This window comes from Eptatretus burgeri, chromosome 5, assembly GCF_056783735.1.
Source record: "Eptatretus burgeri isolate ZD-2024b chromosome 5, Ebu_testis_v1, whole genome shotgun sequence".
Lineage (NCBI taxonomy): Eukaryota > Metazoa > Chordata > Myxini > Myxiniformes > Myxinidae > Eptatretus > Eptatretus burgeri.
The window spans coordinates 102085261-102109029 of NC_140965.1; the positions used below are offsets into that span (position 1 = coordinate 102085261).

At 45.7% G+C, this 23769-nt stretch overlaps 1 long non-coding RNA gene across 6 annotated transcripts in view; it reads right to left on the reverse strand.

The window, feature by feature from the left end:
- LOC147027082 (uncharacterized) overlaps positions 1 to 23769 on the reverse strand; it is a 124115-nt gene that overhangs the window by 9846 nt on the left and 90500 nt on the right. For 2 of the 6 annotated variants that reach the window (XR_015058667.1, XR_015058666.1), the window contains exon 1: positions 3084 to 3337. The exons of 2 other annotated variants lie outside the window; for them this stretch is intronic. This is a non-coding gene — a long non-coding RNA (uncharacterized LOC147027082). Of the gene's footprint in view, positions 1 to 1945; positions 2361 to 3083; positions 3338 to 4435; positions 4747 to 23769 lie in introns of those variants that run through there. 2 more of the 6 variants (XR_015058671.1, XR_015058668.1) reach the window with 2 other exon arrangements.

Genomic DNA, 23769 nt, shown 5'->3' on the forward strand with positions numbered 1-23769 from the left:
TAAAACATTTCTATATACAGTATTACAATCGACAAGCAGCTGATCTATTTTTATTTTTTTTAAACTTTATTTACAGGTCAGGGCTTATCGTGGAGGTTTCCCATTAAATTTGTGCAAAATATCTGAATGTTTTCATTCATCCCTTTAAAATTATGTCAAAGATCCGTCTCGGTGGTGATAACCAGTGTATACATCCTCATACAGTGTGTGGTACAAGAACTCATCATGACACTGTAATAGGTGGCGTAGAGTAGAATTCTGCTTTGCTTTGATCTGACCTGCTCTCCTGGCACTGAACAGAGTTCTTCCCACTGGGGTCAAGTTTGCCATTCATCCCCTTAAAGACTCCACCCTCGCACCCATACCCTTTCCTCCAGTCGTGTGCAAACCATTCCTGAGCCCACTCCTTCGATCCAACCGTAATGGTGAGAAAGCATCTTATTAAGTGACTTCCAAACTGTCCAAAAAACAGAAAAGCTCACGTAGTTCTGCCTCAAAGAGAATTGATTATCCTTCGTGCAGAGAGGTTCACATCCTTTCTTCAACAAAACACTGCAACCGGACGATGAATGACTTCCTTTCACTGTCGACATGTGTGTGCCATGTCTGGACACCCGCTGTCTTAGAGACTTGTAATCGCCAATAAGGAGTCTAAACCACAAATAATCTTGCCCAAAATCGAGTCATTTGAATCAACCGATATTACAAGAAACTGTTAACCCACTTCTCCCTCCTTCCACTACTCTTCCCCTCCTCGCAACTATTACAACGGCACATGATGTTTGACTGGCTTAAGCTTTTTTATCGATGTCCTCCGGGTTATTTTCACGGATCATTGTCATGCACAAGACAGATTTCGAACTCCAACTGAATCATTTTGTTTCTCTGCCAATAACACGATATTCTGTAATTGTCCATTATGAAACAATCTTCATTTTTATTCGAGCAACTGTCCTGTGATACTCAAATCCTTTGAGCATTTATTTTATAATTTTAAAATAAATTCTATAAAGGGGTGCCTCAGGGAGATAAAACTTTTTATCAGTTTGAGAAAATAAAGGGCGAAAAGAAAGAAAGAAGCAAAGCGAGAAGAAACACCGCTCAAAGATCAAATCCCACGTGTGGCCTCTAGCGCTTGGCCACAATGACTCAGGCCCCGGGTGGACCGCAGTGTTGTGGTTCAGTGATTCATTGGGGGGGGGGCTGGAATTCCAGACTACAGGGGACTAGTGCTGTCACATTGCAGATCTGTAGGTCGACATTGAACCTGGAGCACCAAAATATTTTTCGTTCCTTGTGCCTCGCAATGGGCCACAGGCCATAGTCCGACCGCAGACAACGCCCAAACTCAAAGACATTCTGCCACATTTGAGGACCCCATTTTGGACCACCCCCGCCGAGGCAGCACCCGCATTGAAAGAGGCCTTTGTGTGAGATGTTCCTCCTTTGTTCTTGCAGGAAGTCAAATTCAAAATCACATTTTGCGGTTATTTCACATTTCTGTGAATCCACTTTTACCCTCGCTTCTCTTTCAATTAAAACATTATCAGAAAATTAATTAATGCTTTTGAGATAATCACCTCTGTAGTCAAAATAAAGTAGTGTCTCCATGCTCGAGAACAGAAAGACATTGACATCTTCGAGCCTCCCTATTCTTTCTTACTCCCCCCCCCTCTCCTGCCCTGGCCCCCCTTTTGACATCATAGAGTTACAGGGACCTGCTTTTACAAATCAAACTGAACGAACATAGTTTTTATCATTCAAAAAAAAATGTTTGAAGGAAGGAGGAAGATAGAGAGGAGCGGGGAGGGAAGGGGGCTGTGTTGCGGGGTTGGGGGGAATAAGCAAAGGAATAAAGCAAATGAACATTCAGGCAGCATAAAACCATCTCCTAACCGAATATCTCTTCACTCGCGTAGCTTTTCCTCTTCGTTACCCAAACTACCTTGGTATGAAGAACGGTGCCATTGTGTGCTGCAGATTGCATGGAGGGTGCGACTGCAGAGAGGAGGACAGTGGGTGTGGTCATCCATGTAGCTTATCCGTGCATTCATATAGCCGCATGACAGTGAAGACGGGTGATAAGCGCATCTCCATGATGGAATCGTGCGAAGGATGTTGAGAAAGGCATCGTGCAGCAGCCTTTGAATGGAAACGTTGCTAGGAGTGTGTGCATGTAGATTGGAGTTAGTGGGATGGGCGATGGAGGAGGTGGGGGAGACAGGGGGCGAAAGCAAATCGACCGTTTCAGCTGGGCGTCTCGAATCAGCCGCTGTGGGCCGTACAAGCAGAGAGAAGAGGCGTCTGGCTCCGCCAGACGGCTGTCTGGCTGGTAGCAGGGGACGATGGGGGGAGGGGGGAATGGTGGGGAGGGCTAGGAGGAAAATTTAATGGAATTGGAGGGAAGGGAATTTGCTCCAATCAAATGTGAACAAATATATATATATATATATATATATATATATATATATATATATATATATATATATATATACATTTTTTTTTAATCATAATTGGGGGGTGGGGGGGGAGTTCCTCCCATGCCCACAAAGCCCGAAAGGGTTAACAAGTAAGACGAAATCAATAATATCAGAGGAAATTGTAAAACATACGTTTGCTCTCCGCCATGGGGTCATTTCGCATTCCCCCAATTTGGAAATGATCCTTTGTCTCAGCACAAAATGAGTGGATAGCCCACAATGGACCCCGTTACGCTCCGCACAACAAAAGGCAACAAAGAAAACCCGCGCGGTCTCTTGTCCCCAACACCGTCTGCGCGTTCTCAGAACGAGTGACGAATGTGGTTTCGTCATGTTCCGAGGGATCCCTTCGCCGAGAAAAGCCTTTTACATCGACATGGTGTTTCACTGCCCCCCCCCCACCACCCTCTCCCACACACTTTGTTCCTCAAGTTCACCCTCGCACGGCGGTTTCGTGCTTCAAGCTCAAGGTGCACCCGGACCGTCGCCCTTTAGACTTGAGAACCCGTCGTGCTGAACCTGGATGGACCGAGAGGTCCCCAAGCAGTGGCCCGAGCGTTTCGCATCCCGCAAAAGCGGTTTTACAGTGACAGACAGACTTACGGTCACCGTGGACCTTTGGCAGCACCGCGGCGTGGAGGCATCCGTACCGGGCTTGCGCCGTTTGGTCTAAACATCGTCGATTCCGGTGATTTAATCTCGTCTCTTCTTTGTGCTGCCAGACTCCGGCTACGGTTTAGCAGAGTGAGCAGAAATTACAAAGGGGGTGGGGACGCCCGTCGGGGACTAAGGAAGAAGGGGGGAGCCGGTGTTGGGGAACGATCAGGAGGGAGCGGAGGAGAGAGAGAGAGTGGGGAGGCCGGGGTGGATGAGTGGAGGGGGGTGGGGCCCTGCAGAGGGGCGGGGGCGCGAGGAGAAAGAGCAGAGGATGTGGGGGTTGGGGAGTTACGGGACGGCGGAACGGGTGGCGGCGGCAAGGGGGGCTGGTCGAGACTACTGGCCAAAGGTCACGGGCCGCGACGCGATTGGCGGAGTCGGGCTGGGTGAACCACTGGGGATCCCTGCAGCGATTGGTCAGCCGAACAAGACTGCGTCGTGATTGGCCTGCGGTCAAGGGAAATCGACTCGAGGCTCTTTTCGATTGGTTCGCCGATGCAAACCGATGGGTAACGGGACAGCGGACCCCAGACAGGATAATGGGAATGTTAAGTGATCGATACCGAGTGTCTGAGCCGCCGGGCTATGGCGGAGTCCGTTCGTCTGCAGCAGCTGTCTATGTGCAGGAAATGCACCGGCTCACTCAGGGGGCTCCGCTGCGCTACTTTTGTCACCTCAGCTCTGGATGTGCAGAGAAAAGGAAAAACTGTGTGGGGAGTGAAATGAGAGGAGAGAGACAGAGAGACAGAGAGACAGAGAGACAGAGAGACAGAGAGACAGAGAGACAGAGAGACAGAGAGACAGAGAGACAGAGAGACAGAGAGACAGAGAGACAGAGAGACAGAGAGACAGAGAGACAGAGAGACAGAGAGACAGAGAGACAGAGAGAGAGAGAGACACAGAGACAGAGAGAGAGAGACAGAGAGACAGAGAGAGAGAGAGGCAGAGAGACAGAGAGACAGAGAGAGAGAGAGAGAGAGAGACAGAGAGACAGAGAGAGAGAGAGAGAGAGAGAGAGAGAGAGAGAGAGAGAGAGAGAGAGAGAGAGAGAGAGAGAGAGAGAGATTGTGGGTTGTAGAGGTTGGGGAAAGTAAATAAGTGGGGAATGGGGTGGCAGTGGAGGGCGGGAGGGTGAGCCGCGGGGATTTTTTAAGCAAGTGCAGATGCCGTCGCGCCTTTCATTCCCTCAGCAGCACAAAGAGGACGAAGAGGAGGAGGAGGAGAAGGAGGCCGTTTAGCATTTCATCTGAGGGCCGGACTCGCCGCGCTAAAAAAAAAAAAAAACAAGCCGTTACTACCATTTGAGTGGAAACCCTGACGAGAAGCGCCGCCACCGAGTGTGCTCGAGCCGTCGGCCCTGCGAGAGTGCTGCACGGGGGTGCGCAGGTGCTCCGACAGGCGAACTCGCCCGCTCTGTGCTCGAAGCGATGCCATTGTTCCCTCCACGGCCGCCTCGTCCTTTTGTCTCACGAGAGACCAATCATTGCCCAATCCGCGTTGCCCGTTCGCTGTGCCGCGGCGATCAAGCCACAAAAAGGATGTTCGTGATGAGGATGTGCTGCGAGATTTTTTTTATCAGCAAATCGGTCTTGTTCCACATCGGTCCATTATTAAGTGGTCCTTTGTCGTGCCCAACAATATATAACGTTTCTTTCCCACCAAACCCCCCCCCCCCCGAGCTTCTTATCAAAACAAAGCTCCAATGGCATGGTGTGCATGAGCCGAGATAAAAAAAAAATCACCATCGAAGGAGTAATCATTTTAATTGTTGAGCCACTTACCTGTTCTCTTCTTCTTCTTCTTCTTCTTCTTCTTCTTCTTCTTCTTCTTCTTCTTCTTCTTCTTCTTCTTCTTCTTCTTCTTCTTCTTCTTCTTCTTCTTCTTCTTCTTCTTCTTCTTCTTCTTCTTCTTCTTCTTCTTCTTCTTCTTCTTCTTCTTCTTCTTCTTCTTCTTCTTCTTCTTCTTCTTCTTCTTCTTCTTCTTCTTCTTCTTCTTCTTCTTCTTCTTCTTCTTCTTACAATTATTCCCACGTTCTTGTGGGGGTGGGGAATGCTTTGGTGCAAGCCTTTCACGAAGCGGCTGGTCAGGCTTGACGTTCGATGAAATGGTTCAGGCAATAATTTCTAATTTGCTCAGGGTGCCGGCAATGGCTCACCCACCGACTCTTCGCAAACGACAGTGTGCGATCTTTGTCGTCCACCGATGAATGTTGGTAGGACAGACACCCAGTTTAACATCCACATGTCCACCCAAGGGACAGCACACACGTTGATGTATCACCCTGTCTGTGAAACACCGGTTTATAGGTGGGTCGAGATTCAAACCCAGGTTTAGACAGCTTAGTGGTGAGTGTGCGTACCTCGAGGCCATCCTTGCCAACCCAAAGACCCACTCACAATATTAGCAAAAATATTTTCACAGATCTTCAACGCAACGTTTCTTTTGCCAGAGAGGAGTTCCTTTGGGATTCTACATCAAACACTCCTACCTGCCAAGCGGGAGCAGGATGTAATAAACATTCGGATGGAAATTCGAAATTCACCTGCAGAACATACTGCCACGTACACAGGTGTAGCAAACTTTTCATATAAATGTCGAGGCTCATGAAAGAGCTAAAAGCAAGTTTATAAACCTGGGGAAGTCGGTTTACAAACTAACAAAGGGTATGGGTTGGATGGACATACACAAGGAGGAATAACACAAAAACGAGTGGCAATGACCCAAAGGGGAAGAGAACAGGAAAGAATGAGCGCTTGTAGATTAGATTGTGGATGTGCATGGGTGAGCGTCTGAGCTGGTAGTGATGGGTAGCGCATTTTGACGACTGGAATGAGGAGGCAACAGACGCAGGGAGACGATTCACACCATTGGGGGAGTAAAGGGACGAATGAATGCAGATGGGCAACCAGTCTGGACTTTGCAGGAGGATGAGCAATTGAGGGTTTCTTGAGTAACAGGTGTGACCTGGGGTGTCTTGAGTAGGGCGGAGTAGGAGCAAGACCGTTAGATGTAAGGTTCTACAAAATAGAGAGACCATCAACTTGCCGTCGGTGGCAGAGTGACAGTCCTTGGGAATCCACCTCCTGTACAGTATTGTGATTCCAATGGTGCAGTCGATATGATCTGGTCTCCCAAAGGAGGTTCACCATATATCGTATCGCTGAGGTGCTGGTCAACCCAAAAGGGACCCATAATGGCATAGGATATATGGGCAACCCAATATACATTTGAGCTGTATTGGGCACTTGGAACTTTAACAAGGTACAACTACCAAGAGGCCTGCAATACTCTCGGAAAAGACCACGTGATCTTTAATTTTCAGACGACAAACAGAGAGCCTGATCCACCGAAGGTCATTAAAGGTCAGCCTGCTCTGCGATGCAGTGCCACAAGGATCTGATAGGAGAAAGAGAATTTGCATTTATTTGTCCAAAGCCTCCCCAAGAGAAATCGGTACTCTGCACAGTGGACTGGAAAAACAGGTCAGGGAAATGAAAACAAGGCAAGCATGAGATCTCTCAAATCGATATCCACAGATGCGGTGCCCGATGTCACGTTACTGTACACTTGAACCACTCACTGTTCCAAGATTCTGCAGTACCATCTTTGGATCATGGTTTTTGATGCAGAATTGTATCCGAAGAGGAACCACTAAAGACACAGGAGGAGGCCACTTGATCCATCATGCCTGTGCCACAAATCCTTAACCCATTAGCTTATCTCCATGGTCTTCCCAAAGTTTTCATGAAACTCAACATCCAAGTACCTTTATTACTAACTTGCTCATCCCATAAAGGTCTTGTGTGGGTACTGGCTCACAATGGCCCAAATGATCACGACCCAAATGCTGATTAAAGGCACTGCGGCAGGACGGCATTATTATTATTATTATTATTATTATTATTATTATTATTATTATTATTATTATTTTTTTTACTCGGATTTGATTTTACCGGAGAACAAGTCTGAAGACGACGATGGTTCACGAACGGTATTTGATGATGTAGATTGTTTCATAAGTCAAGGATGAGACAATGTGGTTATGTTTGACCAGGTTATAAAAATGATCAACATGATGTGGTACGAGTGACGGGTTATTAGCTGCAAAATGTCGAAAACCTGGTTTTGTTCAACACCTTTAAAAATTTTACCTTTGCATAACCTTTAAAGGTCACAAAATAATGTTGTGGACATTAAAATAAGGAAACAGGATACGTGCTACAGCTTATTGGAGTGAGTTCGTCGAAGAAGGTCGAAAACCCGGTTCGATTCCCACAACTTTGAAAATTTGACCTTTGTGACCTTTAAAGGTCAAAGGTCAAGGTTAATGACCTTTGGTGCAAAACTTCCTCTGGGACATTCAAGGAACAATATAACATCATATAGGCTATATGGCATTTCGCACTTCTCGGATTATTATCCATACTTTGATGAAATCAGCGTAAAAACAAACTTGAAGGGGGCGCCACGGGCAAGGTGTTCGAGATAGAGCAAAATGGTTTCAAGACTTTAGGTGGGGAATGACCTCAAGATTATGCATAAAAAATATTGGCATCCTCGCTTTCAAAGTTTGGGCGGTCAGATTATTTTTATGTCAAAATTCACAATTTTCGAAGTTCGTGACCTTGTGACCTTGACCTTGGGACGAAAAGGAAAAAATAGAGCTCCGTGGGGCTATGCAGGTGCCATTGGGTTAACCAAATACCGAAACCACTGCAAGATTCAACAAACCCCTCGGAGAAGATGGATTTTTATGTCAAAATCGCAATTTTCTAAGTTCGTGACCTTGTGACCTTGACCTTGGGACGAAAATGAAAAATCGAGCTCCGTGGGGCTATGCAGGTGCCATTGGGCTAATGAAATACTGAAACCCCTGCCAGATTCGACAACCCCCCAAGGAGAAGATGCAAATTGAAATCAGCTACCCCCTAAAAACAGAATTTGCAATTTTCTAAGTTTGTGACCTTGTGGCTTGGACCTTGGGACTAAGATGAAAAATTGAGCTCTGTGGGGCTAACAAAATACCGAAACCCCTGCCAGATTCGACAAACCCCTCAGAGAAGAAAATATTTTACGTCAAAATTCGCAATTTTCTAAGTTCGTGACCTTGTGACCTTGACGTTGGGACGAAAATGAAAAATCGAGCTCCGTGGGGCGATGCAGGTGCCATTGGGCTAAGCAAATACTGAAACCCTTGTCAGATTCGACAACCCCCCGAGGAGAAGATGCAAATTGAAATCGGCTATCCCCTAAAAACATGTTTTTTGGGCGTGGCTCCGTCCATAATGGGCGCACCACACCCATTTTCAGGAAAACACAACTAGATCATGATATAAACCTCCCACCAAAATTTTGTCAGGATCGGATCAAAACCCACGGAGCTATGCTCGGGACAGACAGACAGACAGACAGACAGACAGACAGACAGACAGACAGACAGACAGACATACAGACAGAGACAGACACACAACAACAACGAATATAGTGGTTACTTATTTTTTTCATGAAAATATTTTTTCGTGAACCAATAAATCCAAAATCAGACGACTCATGTGTGAACATGTGACGAACAAATCTATATTGATATTTTCAAGTGTTTGGGTGTTTGTTTGTGCGTGTTTTGTGTTTTTGTGCATTATTCTTTCACGGCCGAACTGTCCAATCTGGAGGCCCCAAATTTTGTGTGAATGTATTTCAGAATCTGGGCAGGGTTTTAAGTGACCGCATGTTGGCCTTGACGTCCGCTTTGAGGCCACAAAGGCCGCTATAAAGCGTATAGTGGGATGTGGGGTCAAGCAGTGCTGCCGTCGACCTGCAGGCAAAAGGTAACCACAATGAGGCCAATAACTCCATAGCTTTTCAATGTCCATGTCACGAAAACCCTGCCAAATAAAGCTCACTCAGCCAGGCAGCGCCAAGTAGGCCCTGTTAGTCTATGAAACCACAACGGTACGTGGTCGAGCGCGTACCTCCACCAGGCTGAACAGTTTACGTTTTGTATCCCACTGATGGGCTGGACCTGAACCAAGATCGAATCCGCTTGTTCTTGTCACCGAACCAACTCGTCCACAACTTTTTGAGATATCATTGCAATACCTAGTTTTTGGTCCCATCTCTCAATGGTGAAGAATCACTGAATTTTTTTCATTTTTTTTTAAATCAGATCTGGATCCGGATCATCACCAAAATCTCACCAATTCGTCCATGTTACACACCCAACTTGTCCACCAAATTTTGTCCTAATGCGTCCATAACCTTTGGAGATATCCTGCTCACAGACAGACAGACAAACAGACAGACAGGGGTAAAAACATAACCCCTGTCAACCTTCGGTGGCAGAGGTTATAATCTGCTTCTGCTGTCCTTGCATCCCAAAACATCCATCCTGCCAAGGAGGTCTCCCATCCAAGTCGAAACAGCTCGACTATTGCTTTGCACCTGAGATGGACGCACTCATTCTGATTCCACAGATCATCGTGTCTGTCCTCTCTGTCTGTATGTTTGATTCAATTTGATTGAGCTATTACTTCATATCAATTAAATTATAGATTGTTGCTATTCTGCAAAGCCTGCGCTCCCTCAAGGCAATGGCATATAGCATATAGCGGTCCCGGCACAGTTATTACCTACGCCACCGAAGGTGAAGGTTATGTTTTCACCCCCTTTCTGTGTGTCTGTCTGTCTGTATGTCTGTCTGTTTGTTAATTGCCGGAATCCTTCGGATTTCGGCAATTATGTTGGTCGGTTGTGTGTGTCATTCTGTGCGTCTGTCTGTCTGTCTGTTTGTTTGTGTGTTTGTTTACCCTGTAGCAGCCACACCGTTTCAGCGATCATGACAAAACTGGGTACAGACGTCGGGCATGGTCCAACTTAGACACTTGTCGTTTTTTTGTGAATCTAGGTCAAAGGTCAAGGTCAAGGTCACCGAAATGGTCGTATCGACTTCAAACCAAATCCAAAATGTGCATCTTCCAATTATGCATCCAACCATATGTCTCATTGGAGTGTCACACCAACAACCTTCTTAGCGGTCAGGGGTCGAATGTCAGGGGGGTTGGGTCGAAACTTTCAAGTCCGTTTGACTTCCAAGTTATGATCATGACCAAACTAAGTGCTATAACTCATTAAACAGTAGCACTATCGACTTATAAGAACCAAATTGATTTCCAGGTTTTTGTTTTTTCAGAGATCATGGAGATATGACAATGTTATTCCGGCAATTCCTTGCTCAACGAGAAATTTCATTTGTTTGTTTGTGTTCAGGATATCTCAAAAAGTTGTGTACGGATCAGGACGAAATTTTGTGGACAGGTTGGGTGTGTGACAAGAACGAATTGATTAGATTTTGGTGAAGATCCGGATCAGACTACTAAAATTTTTAAGGTGATTCTTCATCATTGAGAGATCGGGCTCAACCAATATGTAGCACGATATCTCAAATCGTTGTGGACAGATTCGGCCGAAACTTGGGGGACATGTTGGGGGTGTGGTAAGGACAAACTGATTCGATGTTAGTGAAGATCTGAATCCGAATCTGGATACGAGAATTATTTAATTTTAAAAGTGATACTTCACTATTGAGAGATCAGGCTAAAAACGATATAGTACTGTGTATAGCATGATATTTCAAAAATGAATTGGGCCCGATATGTTCTCGTGGATCAGGCATTAAGTGGCGGAGGTACGCACTCTACCGAGTACCCTTCTAGTTTCATTTATATTCGTTTTAGATAGACCTTCCCTTATATCTAGTGGGTTTACAGGACAAAATGCATTGCGATGGCTTTTAGGCAGGTCTTTATTGCCATTCTTTATCCTTTACTTATTTTACTTTGCACACAGGCGCCTTCCCTTCACGCATGCATGCACGACACAGACCCAAGCAAAAGAGGCAGCTCATTTGCATACGTGCGGCTTTCACATTCAAATTTCACGCCATTCTCCAACGACGTATCACATCAGACCTTTGCCGTACTCAAATCCAAATGCTACAACATTTCTACAACCACCACAACACCTTTGTAAAAAAAAAAAATCCCAACATCAATCCCCACAATGGCCCAAGCTCGCTTAACTTCGCCATTAACCGTCAAGACGACCACAACCACCTTCAACACAAACTCTCCACACTACAACAACTCTGCTGCACCACCCCTGCCATTGCTCTACCATAGTCACCACCACTGACATCCACCACTGCCCTAAGGAGGTGGCGGGGAACAATGGGCACCACGTACCATTGCAGATGTTTCTGATTGGGACATACTGGTGTGTAGCTTCAAGCGCAAATGTGCACTGGAATCTGTTCAACATCATATGGATAGCCCTGGCACTCTGCTCTATTATGTCCCCCATTGGGTTGCCAACGCATGTTCATGGCTGGAGAGCACAACCAGATACCCTCTCCCCATGTTAATCTCAGAGATGAGTCGCATGGCGAGGTGCAGAGCGAATGAGGCCATTTCCGGTGCCAAGTCCTCGTATGTGTGGGACCAACACTTGGGGAAGCATCCGTGCACTAATGGGGGTGCTCAGAAACTCCGATCGCTCTTCCTGATCCTTCTTTAGGCTCCTTCCTTGCCAAACAACTATGAAGACACCTGTGGGAACGATCTCGCTGGGTGGGTGAGCGATTCAGGTGCCTGTTGCGCATTAATTAATGCCAAGCCCAAACACATTTACTCTTACAGACTTCCTCACACATCATTCGGATTATCTTCTCACACATTCTGTCTCTTGTTTATTATCTTTCTTTGCTCTCTATCTTTCCTCGGGGAATAAATCTGATGGCGCCTCTTTTGCATAATTTGTATCGTGTAAGTTAAGAGTGTGTAAGTTTGTTATATCAATATAGTTCTGCCCTGTGTCTCTTGATCTTTAGTAAATACTTGCATTTCCCTTGCTTCACTTCTTTTAATAAATTGTTTTTGTTATAAATGTACCCAGACTGCCATGACTATTCCCCATTGGTTCAGCGTAGTCCGGATTAGTTCAGTTGGGAAGTTCTGTCCCATGTGATTTGCTCTTGATTAGCTGGTGCGTAATCGCAGCTCTACTCGGCTGCACATGATCTGGTAAGTTAACTAGAGTACGCATCAACGACACGAGACCCCACGCTTGGTGCGCCTGTCCACATGTAAGGTATCACGTGAGATAGTGTAACCCTGCCGGATTGGCAGTACCGATCGGTGCTTGTGGTTGCTTAGCAACCCACCAGCATACAGAGTTATCTGAGCCCGGTGGCCTCAGGACCGGGAATTCGGGAGGGACCCAAGTGCTTCCCCTCATGGTAAGCCTCGGATCCATAACAATATTTAAAATACTGTAGAACACGAATCGGAACTCGAATCTGCAGTTTAGAAGTACTTTGGCTCGGAATTTGGCAAACGAGTACACCCACTCCAGGAGTGCAGGAAGGATCACGTTATTATCCTCTCTCGGGTATATAGGTTACAGTAGATCTAGGCTCGGGTCCGTTACTTTGTTGGAAATGTGATCAGCATATATTGCCTCAAGAAAGTAGGGCTTCCTCCATTTCAGTTTAGTGTTAAACAGCAGTAGCTATTGTTTGAAAAGGTAATCATATTTGTTTGTGCTTTAAAATATTTTTTACTCTTGGTAGGGGTGCCCCACGAAACATGATGATAAGCTATTGTTGCAGTTTTGGAAGTCCCTGAGGTGTCACACTCAACATATAAGGGATTGCCTGGTTAGATATTTCCATAGTAATTGTGTCTAGCGAGGTTACCTTTCCCCTCATATCAAGGATGGGGAAAATGCGTTCTGAGTGACAAACAGGTTCTACCCCCGTTGTAATTCTTCCCCCTTCCATAATCCTGTTCATCATCGATTCCCTCCATTGTTCTACTCATCACTGATTCCCTTTAAGTCCCTCTCTTCATCAATCCATTCCAATCCCTCCCCCCATCCCTCTTAAACCCTTCCTTCCCTGCATTTTCATGCAGCACAACCATACACACAACGCAACATGTTTTTACAGTACACCCACTTTGTTACAAAACACATTCAAAGCCATGATTCGTGCTGCCATCATCTGCAAGGCAACTCCTGTGTGGGGTGCGAGTTCCACAGCACTGCCAATATGTGGGCGTCGCACCAACTGTATGGACCAAAAGCAAAGGAACGTGGCACCAGACTGTGGCAAAGGAGGGCCAATGGGCAAACGACACAAGCGAGTCAAAGGGTGTTGTGGGAATCTTTTCTCTCCAAAGTCCCCCCTCACCCAAGGCCCATAAAAGCTATGATGCCTCAGAGATCGCTGCTGACTATCCGTACCAAGGGACATGCATGTGAAACAAGAGCTGCCTGTTTGAGCAAAGGGACGGAGCAAGACAAGTTTTCACTGGGGTGAGGCTCCAAGAGTGAATGGCAGCATGAGGTTCTTGGAGCGCAGTGGCCCACATACTGACATGCACAATCTTTCCTTTCTGTCTCTGAATTCTAATTTGTCGACTTGAGGTGCATGAAAGAGCGCTAAAGAGAGCTATCAGCGATTATCTACTTGATCTGTCTGGGCGAGGGACTGACACGCGCATCACATTTTTCCTCTAGAGCCGATGCTGCATATGCCGCACCTCTCCCAACATACCACACCCACACACCAACCATATTTCCTTCCTTCATTCCCCTTCTTTCCCTCTACTTTGGGAGCAATGTAGTAAGCACACTGGCTTGCCTACAATGTGTGAGGCCACAAACAAGCCTGAAACATCTCTCTCTCTCTCTCTTCTCTCTAATTTCCCCAAAATGATTGAGACACACCTGTCTTGTGTGTTTAGTTAAGAATGTGGATGGGGTTCTTTTGTGCATAAGGGTTACATTCTGTTCTTTCTGACACTGCATCGATTCTGTAAATCTTGTGCCTGTAAATATGTGCCTTTCCTAAATAGTTTATAAACAGTTTTCAACCTGCTCGATGGTTTGACAGAGCATGTAGTAAATAGACGGGAGGTTATAGCCCCTTGATTTGCTGCACTAGTTTAGCCAACCTCCCACTTACGGTTTCTCTCGGCTGTATGCAATAAGTATAAAGGGTGGGAAGTCGAGGGTGTAGTCTCCAGTTGGGATAACTAAATCAGTGGGAAGGTAACACAACAATTGGGCACAAGGACCTTACAAATTTTAGTTGCCTCAACAAGAGTCCACGGTTGTTTAGAAACCCATTGGGTCACGGAGTTATCCGTGACACGTCTGTTTCAGGGTTGGAAGTCTGGAAACATGTCCGAGAAGCCTCCCCACCCCCACCCCCGCACACCCCCTTCATGGAGAATGTTTTCCCTCAAAACCATAACACTATTTATACACGTTAACACTGCATTTATCCAAGGAAGAAAAATCCCTTGTGGGGGGGGGGGGGCAGGAGGGCAGATGAAGTCACTACAGCCTCCCTCATGTGACCCTTAAATTCGTTCTCCTGTCAAGTTTGGTTGAGATTGGATAAGTAATGACCAAATGGATTGCAGTCAGACAGACACCAAATTGCATATTTTAGTATGATTGTACAGAATCTCATCCCAAGCAAGTATGCACATTGCACACAGAGGAGTAAGGTATTTTTTTTAGTCTGTATGTCTTGCAGTCAAACACAATTGAAAATCATTCCAAGCAGAAAACTTACTGTTTTTAGGGACATCATAGACAGGTTTCACATAACTAGTACTCAGGTACTCATGCGTGGTTAAAAACAAACAAACAACTAAATGCGTATTTCAGAGATGCTCTGAAAGCTCAAAAGCGTACGAGCACAGCAGAAGAATTTGATCGAAGGTTTTCTCAGCGAGTGAGGTGAGATTCTTCCGTGATAATTCTGATATACAGTACTGTTATTTAAAAATTTAAGTGCACAAAATTAAGTTTAAAATGATAACATTATAATTTAGAAGTTATATTATAACTAATAAGATGAAAAAAATAGATCTAAGGTCTTGTCTTGAGCGGACGTTCTGAGAGAGCGCTTACAGAGGAGTGAGATGCATTCTAAGCTGAGAGGCGTTTTAAAAGTCGAAGTGGTGCTTGGGAAAGCAGACGAGTATGCTTGAAGCCAACATTTTTTTCGTGAGTACCAAAACATATCTGCTGGTACTCATTGGGGAACCAAATAAAAAAGAAATTGTGTGAACCCTTGATCATAAAGCACACAAACAACAGGCATGAATAACTAATTTAACATGCTACATAAAATGAGATAAAAGACGGTGCATCAACGGCAGTAAACTTCCGATTGAAGTTTTTTTTTATTCTGACAGCCTTTAAAATCTTTATTTTATTACCTCCACCACCGAAGGTAGAAGGAGGTTATGTTTTCACCAATCTGTCTGTTTGGTACTTGCAAAATCGAAGATTTTTAAAGTATATTAGTCAGTCGATTGTTATTTTGTCTGTCTGTCTCATAAAGGTAATCCATACACTAGAGCGCTAACAAGCCTATCAATTGAGCTCATTGGACTGAAGCCGTTGTGTGGCATGGCTGCCATTTTATTGGCCGTCAACACGACACGCTAGCGTATATAGGCCTACGTGTATTCGGTATACTGAATGTCAGAATAATGGACTTTGGAGAATATTTTTCAGCCTCTTGTGTCTATTGTCTTCGGCAATTGTGGTGTATATATAATATAGTTGGCGAGAGGTACATGCACAGCCCAAACAAAAGATGCCAATTCCATTTAAAACATATGGAGGTCACTTTTGATAGAAGTGCCATAAATATATATCAGTGAACACTGTTTTTTGCATTGGGCACGATTCCGCGATCAATGGGTGCCTGTCCACCCATATTCATGTTACCCATTTAATATCAAGAACGATTTGAGAGCCACACTATTCTATTTCTTTGTGAACCAATCACCAACTTGACTGATCATGTTTGAACTTTTGATTTCATTACTTTATATATTATTCCAATTCGTGGGCATTTTTTTGGCCTTTCACCAAATTATACTCGGTTATGCTCATGAAATGCATTGCAATAGATAAAGCTAAGAAAATCAGAACTTCAGTGGAAATGGTGAATGCTTTTCTTAAACTAAGGTTGTGTCTATTCAACCATATATTCAACCATATATAAATGGAAGACACATACAAACATAATTATTAATACAGAATAACATGAAATATTGACTACAGCACCAAAATGTTTGTCAAAAATACAGGTATTTAAAATTATAAATTAAGATTAGATGCAAATTTGTTGATCACTACAGAAATTAGTTTTCTACAAATACATGAAGGGACAATCAAGTGCATAATATTGAGATATATTTAAAATGTCAACGTAACCAACGTGCTTGCAAGCATCCTGTAGTTTGGGTACATGAAAACTACCAGACTGATTCACATTTAATTTTCAGTGCAAAAGGACTATAAACTAACATTATCTTTCCAAAGAGGACGTTTTATGTAAAACCTTGAATATCCACCATTGTTTGGAACTACTAAATCATTGATGCTTGAACACTGTGTCGAGCAGATAGATTACGAGTACTGCCTGCCGACTTATTAATAATGTCATCAGTAGAAATCTTACCCCGAAACGTTAATCTAATGGTGAAGAACATGTCGAGTATTTTATGAACCAGCTGGCCTTCATGACTTATCTCACCTAGAGCCAAAGGATTTGCATGTGCTACCTGAACAAAGATGGGACGAGTATTCTCATGAATCCACCTTTGTGTTGCGACTTTTAATTTAAGGAGTACATTACCATTGGACCTGGGCTTGTTGACTAACCACTTCACAGAATATTTGTTCACAAATCTTTACAAGTTTGAATACCTCAATTGAAGCAAAATACAGACCACCTCTATCCTTGACAGCAATCAACCGAGAAAATTCATGTGGACTCTCACTATAGCTATGCTCAGAGGATACACCAGAAGCCCCCACCAGTAGACGAACACATTCTGCACAGGACAGATTACTGAATAACCTCCTCACCATATAGCCTGCAATGTCGATCAAAATTATGTTGACTTGATGGCTGAAAATATGGTGGCGAGTGTCCAGGGCAGCATCAGGTCATGTGACCTACTTATCACTCCAGCTGATGTATTGTTACGAATCTGGAAGCCATGAGCACTCAACATACAGGTCCTATAGCTTAGTTATTTCGATAAGTAAATGTGGATAGATAGCTCCCCTTTCCCTTGTTTAATGGGTAATTGAATGTATATGCACTGTGAAGTTACTTTGATAGTCAGGGTTTTCTTTTATTTTTACACCATCAACATCAACTACAACAATGCCAGCATCACCCTCACCTTCATCTCGCTCTGGCCGAGGCCATGGTTGGCGGAGTTCAAGGAGGAGCCTCGCGGCGGCCCTCGAGCAATCAGCGTGTTACGAGTGAGGTGGCCGCCGCTCAGCCAATCAGACCCCGCGACGGTGAGAAAGGCGGTCCGCGTGATGTCACCACGTCCCCGGGCCAATCGACGGACTTGCCGAGGGTGTCAGAAGGTAGGTATAGTGTGAGTCATGGCGTTCGTGAGTGCATGTGAGGAATTGGTACGTGGACCGACCCAGCCAATGGACGGGTTTATTGTGGAAATTGCGCCGGCTCCGCAGAACGTGGCGTCCAAGGTCCGTTCCTCGTTTTCGGAGTGCCCTGGGCGAGCGCGACTCAGGAAGCCTGAATATCCCTCATTTCGAAAAAGACCGTCGCATGGGCGGTTAAAAGGTAAGCGAGTGTTTGGTGAATTTGGAACACGCGGGTTCCCACATGGGCGCGTGTGCGGGGCTCCACGTGCTGCATGCCACGTGTTATGCTCACGGAATGCACAGAGCGGGTTCCTGGGACGACACGCTTGTGCTAACCTACACAGCAAGCCGCGCAGGTTCGGTGTGCGAGTGACGTCATCGGCGGGGATCTCGCGGAAAGAAGGCCGGGTTAACAGCACACGTTGTCCTGCGTGGGGAATTCCCTGAAAGCGAGCGCTCGTTGCGATTGGCAGGGTGACATCATGGCTGCACGGATCGGCCATCAGAGGGGGACGTTGGTATTTCCCATAGGGACGAACGGGAAAGCCGTAAACCACCACCGTGGCGGTGCAGGAAAAAAAAAGCCTCGCTTCCAAGTACACAGCCCAGTGTTTGGGCATAGGAGCACTAGTTAGCGGGATGGGTTAGTTTAGATAGACCGGCCTCATGGGGCATGAGCTGTCCTCCATGGGACCTGTGGACGAGTCAGTGGGAATGTCAGTTTAGATTTAGATGGGAAATGGATTTTGGGAGACATGGACAGACAAGGAATGTGTAGTGGGGACGTAGCTTAGCTACGTAGATTAAATGGTATCTGCATTCGTTTAACAGGTGACAAGGGAGCACGAGATAGTTAGGGGAGCTGAGGTGGAATGATGTGAGTGAATTGAAAAAAAAAAGTGAAAGAACCAATGAATGAGTATGGGTCAGCAGGCCCGAGTGTGTGAGTGGAGTGAGTGTGGAATGCATGGTGCGAATGAATGAGTGGGGGAGGAGTGAAACCCACCCAAGTGACCCCGGGGTCAGTTTAATGATAGTTAATGGGTTATTCAAATTTACCAAAAGGAGGTCGTTCTGTTGTTGGTGGTGGAAGAAGGCACAAAACCCATTTGGAGGGGTGCAAGAGTCCATGGACCGGCTGGGAGCGTGGCTGTTGAAAGGTGAGTATCGATTAGAGGGCACCCCGGGCACCGGACTAGTTGGCCAGAGTAGGTTAAGGGATGACGAGGGAACACGATATAGTTAGGGGAGCTTAGGTGACAGGTAGGCTCGGAGCAGGTTGGCTCGGAGACAGCCTCTGGGCCCGGGGTTGCCATGGTTAGAGTTCGGCAGAGGGGGAATCCCTGCCAAGTGAGCCACGCTGCCCAGCCAGGCAATTGTGCAAGGGCACGAGTGAAAATTGGAGGGCTAGGCCCAAATTTATAAGGAACACCAACACAGGCGACGGGAATCATGGTTTTTAGAACCAATAGTTTAAGTGACAGGCGTTTTGGAAAGCCCCGGGATAGTTTAAAGTGTAATAAATGCTAGGATAGTTAGGAAATGTACCCCTTCACACCATCCATCCCTTTGCTCTCTGTCGGCCGCTGGACCCACCTTGGAAAGATTGCTGAATTATGAGGAGGCCATTCTGAGGCTTTGTTGGGCCTTGAGGAAGGATGCTAGCCTCTGCCTTATTCCCCTCCAAAAAGGATTTTAGGGGTTGGGAGTAGGCTAGGTTGACAGGATAGGTTAGCCGGACAAAGACAGAAAGGGGGTTAGGGAGACAAAATTATAAAAAAAAAAAAAAAAAAAAAAATATATATATATATATGTATATATATATATATATATATATATATATATATATATGTATATACACATATATATATATATACACATATATATATATGTGTATATACATATATATATATATATATATATATGTGTATATATATATATATATATATATGTGTCTATATATATACATATATATATATATGGTAAATTTGGTTGTTTTATTGGTGCAAATTAAGGGGGTGGGTAAGGACAGAGACAGGCAAAGGCGATAGGTTGGGGGGAGACAGTAGGGTAGGTCCGAGCCCGTTTTCAGAGCGGTCGGCACCACCGCACTCCCTCCACACAACCTGACGGGACCAGACCAGAGGCCGGCCAGCTTCCTATGCCGGCCTGTTGTGCTACAGTTCCTGGTCTGCTTCTGCCTTGCCATGCCTTGTTTGCCTGCCTCTACCATGACCCCATGCCTGCTTGCCCTATTTGCATTGCCCTTGTGTCACCATCACCATGTGTGCCAGGATCTCCACAAGTGTGTTTGCAAGGACTACCCTGCAGGCAGCCACTCCAAGGACTGTGTTTGTGCAGCCTGTGCACCCATTTCTGTTTTGCACCAATGACTTTGGTTGTGAATTTTTCTCCCTTCACAGATCACAGGTCCTGGGTCATGGTTAGTGTAAATATTAGTTAAGGTAAAAATTGTAAATAAGTTTAACCCACCTGTGTGTTTGTCTTAGTGCCGGCAATTGTAGTTAAGCTGTCCGTGTGAGTCTGTTAGTTAGTTACGCAGCGCATTAGGTTACTTTTTGGGACATGTATGAAAAAATGTCGCACTCAGGGATCCATAGTTAAAATGTCCTAGGGGAAAACTTACACATGCTGGTCACACGCAAATTTGATGACTCGGGACGAGTCTGTAAAAAGGGGAGGGGGTAGTGTTACGAATCTGGAAGCCATGCGCACTCAACATACAGGTCCTAGAGCTCAGTTATTTCGATAATTAAATGTGGATAGATAGCTCCACTTTCCCTTGTTTAATGGGTAATTGAATGTACATGCACTGCGAATTAATTTTGATAGTCAGGGTTTTCTTTTATTTTTACACCACCATCATCAACGACAACAATGCCAGCATCACCCTCACCTTCACTTTGCTCTGGCCGACGCCATGGTGGGCGGAGTTTAAGGAGAAGCCTCGCGGCGGCCCTTGACCAATCAGCGTGCTACGAGTGAGGTGGTCGCCACTCAGCCAATCAGACCCCGCGATGGTGAGAAAGGCGGTCCACGTGACGTCACCATGCCCCTGGGCCAATTGACGGACTTGTCGCTTGTTTTGGCCAATGACAGGGCGATGAGCGATTCTGCGCGCCAAAACCGTCCAGTAAGGGAGAGCGGGGGGGGGTGGAGGGAAGTGTACCCCCTCCCCCCTGGAGAAGGGTGAATAAGGTTGCGGCGTGATCGGACCAGGAGGAGAGATCCTTCCTCCACAAGAACCACAAGTCGGTTGTGCGCTGTCTCTCTGTCGGTGAACGAGAGAGTTTTTGAGATAGTTGATGACCATCGAGCAGGCAAGGTTGTGGTCAATCTGATGGGCAGGTTGAACAAGCGTGGAGTTATCAGCCCTCGCTTTGACGTTCAACTCAAAGACTTGGAGAAGTGGCAGAGAAACCTCCTGCCTTCTGGACAGTTTGTGATACAGAGGAGAGGTTTTGGTTGCTGGGACGAGCGCAGAAGGGAGCTCTGGATTCTACCATTGCATCTCGACACTGGCCTGGTTTGCCCGTGTCAGTGCCGAACCACACGAGGTGGACAGGTCCATGTCCTTCTGGGTATGTGTGTGTTTGTGTGTGTGTGTGTGTGTGTGTGTGTGTGTGTCTGTCTGTCGGTAGGCCCATCTGTAAGTAGGAATTGTATAAGTGCTCTTTGCTGTTCATACTTGCATCTCTATAGTCGGATAACTCTGCTTCTTGCGTGCTCCCCCCTTTCCCCCATCATAAATAAATACATTTTTTAAATGTATCAGCTCGTTTTGGTGCTTCTTTTTTTGTCTTATCATGGTGCGTGTTGGTGAATTACAAAGGCTGTTGCCACTGTAAATGTACATTTGAGCCAACGGGACTTCGGCAACCATCTGCTCGGGTTGCGCATGGGTCGGGCACGCTAATGGCTCGACTCGTACGAGTGCCGTCGAGGGTGTGAATACTCGGTAACTCGATACGTGGATCTCTAGGTATTTTTAAGATTGGCAAATAACCCTGTACCACGTGGTGGAATTATTGACGATTCACAGTCCGGTAAGGGACCCGTACCCTCGGAGTTTTCCAAAAGGTACGATCTAGACTCCTGGTGTTCGGTAAAGTCGACCCTACCGCCCCACCTAGTGGTCATGCTCGCAGCCGATACCCGGCTCCGCAACATTGTTACCTCTATGGTCTGTCTGTCAATCACCTACAGGTCACAATTTCAAACCAATCTTCACCACATGTTAGAGTTTGTCAAAGGAAGAAGCCTATTGTTTTTGAGGTCAAAAGGTAAACATAGGCCAAAGGTCAATCAACAACTTCGGTGAGATTTTAAAAAATCATCAGATTGATTTGAAATTTGAAAAGGATTTATATTTCAGTTCACCAAATTCAACCAGCCAATTATTTGTTAGGTCAACTTCGGCACAAGGTCAACAACTAAGGTGGTATTTCTAAAATACTCAATTTTCATCTGATTCACTTGAAATTTGAAGAGGATTGAAATTTTAGGTCACTGAATTCAACCAACCAAATATTTTTGAGGTCAACATGTGCCAAAAGGTCAACATAGGCCGAATTTCTAAGATTGTCAATTTTCATCCGATTGACTTGAAATTTTAAGAGGCGTTGCATATTTGGTCATTGAATTCAACCACCAATTATTTTTGAGGTCAAATTTGTTTTATGGATTTTGCAAGTATCGTGCTTTGCATGACGTCTTCTTCTTGTTTATTTGTTTGTGTGCAATATATGTTTGTGTGTATCATTGGTATCTCCTGAGATGAGGCTGAGTCTTTGGGTCTCTCACTCTCTCACAGTGGGCAGGTCGGTGGTCTGACTGTCTTCTCCTGTCTCCTCTCCGGCCTCGCCCCCTGGAGAGAGAGAGAGAGAGAGAGAGAGAGAGAGAGAGAGAGAGAGAGAGAGAGACAGAGAGAGAGAGAGAGAGAGAGAGAGAGAGAGAGAGAGAGAGAGAGAGAGAGAGAGAGAGAGAGAGAGAGAGAGAGAGAGAGAGAGAGAGAGAGAGAGAGAGAGAGAGAGAGAGAGAGAGAGAGAGAGAGAGAGAGAGAGAGAGAGAGAGAGAGAGAGAGAGAGAGAGAGAGAGAGAGAGAGAGAGAGAGAGAGAGAGAGAGAGAGAGAGAGAGAGAGAGAGAGAGAGAGAGAGAGAGAGAGAGAGAGAGAGAGAGAGAGAGAGAGAGAGAGAGAGAGAGAGAGAGAGAGAGAGAGAGAGAGAGAGAGAGAGAGAGAGAGAGAGAGAGAGAGAGAGAGAGAGAGAGAGAGAGAGAGAGAGAGAGAGAGAGAGAGAGAGAGAGAGAGAGAGAGAGAGAGAGAGAGAGAGAGAGAGAGAGAGAGAGAGAGAGAGAGAGAGAGAGAGAGAGAGAGAGAGAGAGAGAGAGAGAGAGAGAGAGAGAGAGAGAGAGAGAGAGAGAGAGAAAACAAAAAACATTTACTTCCTGGTTCGGAGCATACCAGCTCACTCTGATGTTACCGAAATTTATGCACCGTCTCATATGAAAACGATCATTGTGCTGTATGGAGATTGGATGCTTGTAGTCACGTGATTGGGGTTTGATATTATGTCCCGCCCGCTCGGCGGTGTGCCCTGTACGTCCGTGCCATGCAATAAAGCAGAGTTTCTGCTTTCCCTTTGTTCGCCTGGTTTGTGAACACTACAGTTTGGCGATGATGGATGGGATTGATGAAAATCGAGTCAGTGTTCACGGCATGTAGTTGTCCGATGTCCTATGACCGGTAATTGTCCAATGACAGTGAAGAAAGAGGAATGGCCTTCTTCGTGATTTCCTCGCCCACGCCATTAGCGATGAAATAAAACTCCAATTGATCCGCAAACAGTTCAAAGTCGTCGCCAGTGAATACCGGAACTCTGTTTTGGGATTGCTTCGGCCCCCGCCCTGTGGCAGAAAGCGATGGATCAGGTTTGTGTAGGCCTTCCCGCTCAAACCTACCTGGATTACGTACTTGTTGCAGAAAAAACGGCTGAGGTACTGGATGACGTACTCATTGCAGCACCTCGACAACATTGACAAAGTGCGAATGAAGTTGGAGGCTTGTGGGCTCCGCTTGAACAGGGACAAGTGTGCGTTCTTCAAACAACGGTTGGA